Below are 5,358 nucleotides of genomic sequence, written 5' to 3'. Positions count from 1 at the left end.
TCTCTTTAAAAAAATGAATAAACATAAAAAATTTTTAAAAGAATGAACTGGGGAACTGCTTAAGATGCAGGTTCTTGGTCTCATGCCAGACCAAAGGAATCAGAAGTTCAGGAGGGGAGCCCTGGGGAATGGCTTTTTTTTTTTTTAAGTAATCTCTACACCCAACATGGGGCTCAAACTCACAAGCTGGAGATCAAGAGTCACATGCTTCAGGTGGCTCAGTCAGTTAAGCGTCCGACTTTGGCTCAGGTCATGATCTCACGGGTCTGAGTTCAAGCCCCGCATGGAGCTCTGCACTAACCCTACAGAACCCACTTGGAATTCTCTCCCTCCCTGCCCCTCTCCCATGGTGCGCATACATGTGTTCTCTCTCTCTCTCTCTCTCTCTCTCTCTCTCTCTCTCTCCTTCCCTCTCTCAAAAGTAAACAACTAAACTTTAAAAAAAAATTAAAAAGAAAAAAACAAGAGTAGCCTGCTTCACTGACTGAGCTAGCCAGGCTCCCCCGGAATGGGTATTTGCAAAAAGCTGCCAAGGCGAGTCTGATGCACAACAGGGATGAGCCATATCCTAGAGATTATAAAACCGTGTTGGTTGTGGGGTGGGGGTGCGGGGGTGCTTCACTAGTCAGGGGAGATCAGGGAAGACTTCCCTGAAAGCGGGACCAAGCTTGAGTACAGCAGGCAGGTGAAGGGGTGAAAGAACCTCCCCAGCAGCGGGAACAGCAGAGGGAACAGCGTGCACAAACTCCCCATGGCAGGAAGACCCTCAGCAGCAAATTAACAAATTATGGGAACTGAAAGGTCCCTCGGGTGGCTGGAGCCTGTGAGGGAAGGGCCCCAAGGCTGAGCTGCCTCCTCCACTTCCTCTCTGGTGGGGTTCAGAGGGGAGCCTGGAGACCGGGGTCTTTCCTGAGGGCAAAATCTGTGCAGATAGACACTCTGTTCCCAGAGAAAAGAGAGCAGTGAGCAGCGGCTGTTCCTCCCTTCCCGGTCCAGGGAAGAGAATGAGTTAAAATCAGAGTGGGTGCAAGGAGTCGCTCGGACTCACCAGCCCAGTGGTTTTAAAGTGTTTTAGTGCTCGCTTCAGCTAAAGGTAGATGACACAGAGACGATTAGCATGGCCCCTGCACAAAGTGACACGCAAATCCATGAAGAGTTCCCTATTTTAAAAATATATGAATTAATAAAGGGTTCTTATCTTGCAAGTTATTTTGGTGCCTTTTTGTCAAACAAGAGATTTCTCCACTGTCCCAATAACAGTTGGAGCAAAGTGGTGCTAATACTGGGGGGTCTGGAGTCCTGCTCTCTCTGACCTCCCCCAGGTCTCCCCAGGTTCCTCGGGGACTCTGTGGGACCCAGCTGGAAAACTCCAGGGAACCGAGGTTCAGAGAAGGGGACAACAGGATTGCCCAAGGAGTTCCCATCGTGAGGGCAAGGCTGGGGCCAGATTCTGGCCCCCTGACTCCCTTTCCCGTGCTCTTCGGGCCGGGGCAGAGTTCCCCAAACCTTTGTCCATTAGGTCCCTCTGTACAAGTATTTCCTTACAACAACTCACCTGTTGGGTATGGGTTGAACTGTGTCCCCCCACAAAAAGATATGTTGAAGTCCTAACTCCCAGGACCTGTGGATGTGACTTTGGAAATAGGGTCTGTGCAGATGTAATCAATGTAAGATGAGGTCATTAGGGTGGCCCTAATCCAACATGACTGGTGTCCTTATAAGAAGAGGGGATTTAGGTTCTTAGTGGCTGGTTCCTGAGGATGTGGGGTCCTGCAGAGTGAAGAGTTAAATCCCAAGGTCATTGCAAAACATCTGAAGTTCATTGCCAGGACCATGATGGCACAGGAAGGGAATGTTCAAGGTGCCTCCAGGACCCTAAACAGAATCCTCACCATGGATGGGATCATTGAGGACATTAAGGGGCAGCAGTACTATGAAAAGCCTTGTGCTGACAGCAGGGAAGCTATGAAACCTGCCTGCAGATCTGTAACACGGAATGACTTGAAAGACCAACTTGATGAGACAATTGGGCAGATCGGTGGCAGGGCTGCTGAGGCCTGTGGATAGTAGGCCCAGTATGAAAATCCCTATCCAGCTGTCTCCTTTCTTTCTCCAACCCCATTCTCTCTTGCCTTTCTTATGATAAACTCAATCCTGTACATGCAAGAAAGTCTTCATATATCAAAGCAATCCTATAGTTAGCAGTGGACCCTCGCTTTTATTACGTGAAAGAGAAATTGAGTCAAAAAGTAGTCTAGGAGGAGTACCTGGGTGGCTCTGTCGGTCAAGTGTCCGACTTCTGTTCAGGCTGTGATCTTGCGGTTTGTGAGGTTCGAGCCCCACATCAAGCCTCGCATCCGGCTCCGTGCTGAGCATGGACTCTGCTCAGGATTCTCTCTCTCTCTCTCTCTCTCTCTCTCTCCCTCCCTTGCTCACGCTCTCTCTCTCTCGAAATAAATAAGCATTAAAAAGAATAGTCTAGGAGTAGAATGGTGGTTGCCGAGGACTGGTTGGGAGAGCAGAATGGGGAATTGCTTTGTTTAATGGGTGCAGAGTTCCAACTGGGAAAGCTGAAAAAGTTCCAGAGATGGATGGTGGTGATACTTGCACAACAGTGTGAGGGTACTTAGTGCCCAATGATTGATGGAAACCACTAGAAGCTAGGAAGGGGCAAGGAAGGATACTATCTATCCAGGGCCTCAGAGGGAGCAACACCATCTCCGACCTTTGGCCTCCAGAAGTGTGAGAGAACAGGTTTCTGCTGTTTGAAGCCAGCAGTTTGCCGTAGTTGGTTAAGGCAGCCCTAGGAAACCGATATACCTTCCTAAATCACTGCTCGCTTCATTTTTTTCCTTCAAATGAACTCATTTTCAAACAACTTGCATACAATTTGCTAAAAGTAAACCTCCCATCACTGCTATAAATGGAAGACCATGATCTTTTCCATAAATAGAAGGCTCCTTAAAAATAAAGACAATGAGGGGCGCCTGGGTGGCTCGGTCAGTTGAGTGCCCGACTTGAGTTCAGGTCATGATCTCACAGTTTGTGGGTTCAAGCCCCACATCAGGCTCTGTGCTGACAGCTCGGAGCCTGGAGCCTGCTTCAGATTCTGTGTCTCCCCCTCTCTCTGCCCCTCCCTGCTCACTCTCTCTCTCTTTCTCTCTCTCTCAAAAATAAATAAACATTAAAAAAGAAAAGAAAAGAAAAAGAAAAAGGACATGAGCAAATGACAAAGGGTGTTGAAGATATACAGGCACCTAGCTGAGACTTCTCGGCTTATCAGAGGGATAAAAAGAGAATTGAAAAGAGAAAACCTGATTATTACCCAAAATGTCTCATTCTGAGGTATCTCTAATGATTAGGACTTCAGGTATGGCCATTTTCCCTCCTGCCATCTTCCCTTCATGTTTGAGGAAACCGAGCCCAGAAAAGTTCAGTGATTTGCCCAAGGTCACAGAGCACTGGTGGCCAAGTCTGGATTTGGGCTGCACTCCTACGTTCTTTCCAGGAAAGGACTTCCCAGTCCCACCCAGCAACCCCAGGTCATGCCCAGGTGGCCAGGAGCTGAGTGCATGGATGTAGGGCAGGCGTATTAAACTCTCAAGGGTGAGCAAACAGACACAGCCTGTATGTGTTCCGATCCCATAGAAGTTATAGCCAAGTGAAGTCTGTGCAGGGTTATTACTATGCTTCAAGCAACTGGACCTGGACAAAACTTGGCTCACACCAAGTGTTATAACCCAAGTGATGATTGCAAGAGTTTTTTCTTCTTGCTCCATTGGACCACCCATATCAAAAATCAGGGTCCATGCAGCAGCTGTCCCACATCTCGTCACCTATGCTCACCTGCTAAGCAACTGAGGCCATGGGGCACATGTCCAAAACCAGGCATCTCCTTCACCCTTGTTCTGACCCTGATGTCACCTTCTTCCTCCTCCCTCTGCTTCTCTCTCTTCTCTTGGCTTTGGCCTATGGAAAGGAGCAGGGCTCATAGCTTAGAGTCCAGCATGCTTGGATTCGAATCCTAGCTCCACTGTGTGGCCTCAAGTCAGTGGCTCATCATCTCTGAGATTCAGTTTCCTCATCTATTACATGGGTTCCTTCCTCCCAGTTACTGGAAAGGGTCGAAAAGATCATGCTTGTGAGCCTAGGAGCTCAGAAAACTTTCATTCTCTCCCCCTGCCAGACTGCAAGAGATGACTGAGGCCTTCTCAGTACTGCTGTGTGTCCTGGGACCAGTCACTCACCCTTTCTGAGCCTCCATTTCCCAGGGGAAGTGGCCTCAGAGGGTGCCTATGGCCATTCAGAGCTGAGGGATTCTGGGATTCCAGGAGTAGAGCTGGGGTGGCCTGTGAGCTGGGGCCCACCCTGCCTGGCTCAGATGACCAGTCCCGAGGGCCCAATCAGGCCAGCCTTGGATCAGGCCATAAGTGGGAACAAAACAGCCAGGGAGCTCGCCTCTCTGGCTTTGTTTATTGTCTGGGAGCTGGGAATATTTTGAATTGTTGTGTTTGGGGAGGGAGGGAAAAATAACCAAATATAAGAAGGCAGCCAGTGAGAGGCCCGGGCAGGAATGCAGAGGAATTAGGCCTGCCTGGGTATGTCTGGGAGATGGTGATGCTCCCAGAGGCCCCAGCACCCCCTAGGTCAAGGATTCTCATCTCTGTTGAACCATTCAAATTGCCTGGAGAACTTAATTTTTTTAAAAGCCTCATGCCCAATTACATTAGGATTTCGAAGGGTGGGACTCAGACAGCAGGACTTTGTAAGCTTTCTGGGTGACTGTGACAGGCAGCCAGTGTTGAGAATGAGTGCTGCCCACAGCAGTGTATCAGGAGCCCCTGAAGGGTTTGTGAAGCATGACTGCTGGGCCCCCCATCCAGAGTTCCTGAATCAGGAGGTCTGGGCTCTGCCTAGGACCATGCATTTCTCACAGGGGCTGCAGCTGCTGCTGCGACTGGCCTGGGGACACACTTTGAGAACCTCTCCTGCACTCTCATGACTCAAGGTGTTGCCTGTGGGCCAGGGGTGTCTGCCTGGAGCTAGTGAGAAATAGGAACCTTGGGCCCCTCCCCAGACCACGCAGTGGGATCTGCATGTGAACAACATCCCCAGGTGACTATGTGCACTTTGCAGCTGGAGGAGGGCTGGACTAGGGCCATCTTGGCTCACCTTTGGTGCTAGAGATGGGGAGACTGAGACACCCAGATGCCTCAGGGCTTAGATCCAGATCTCTCCAGGGCAGAAGGGGAAGGGAGGGAGCTCCTGGAGGTGGAACTGAATTCACAGTTTTGCTGACTGGCCCCTTTACCCCCAGCTGCACAAATGGTTAGTTTTGCACTGTGTGTGTGTGTGTGT

General features: G+C 49.9%; 1 non-coding gene across 1 annotated transcript; it reads left to right on the top strand.

The window, feature by feature from the left end:
• Positions 1-1,065: 1,065 nt before the first annotated feature.
• LOC128775760 (U6 spliceosomal RNA) lies at positions 1,066-1,168 on the top strand. The gene has a single exon (XR_008420739.1). It is a non-coding gene; the product is annotated as a U6 spliceosomal RNA (small nuclear RNA).
• Positions 1,169-5,358: the final 4,190 nt, after the last annotated feature.

Source organism: Panthera pardus, unplaced genomic scaffold, assembly GCF_024362965.1.
Source record: "Panthera pardus isolate Hobbes unplaced genomic scaffold, ASM2436296v1 HiC_scaffold_8, whole genome shotgun sequence".
NCBI lineage: Eukaryota > Metazoa > Chordata > Mammalia > Carnivora > Felidae > Panthera > Panthera pardus.
The sequence above is the reverse complement of the archived record's forward strand: the minus strand, read 5'-3'. Positions and strand labels throughout refer to the sequence as shown.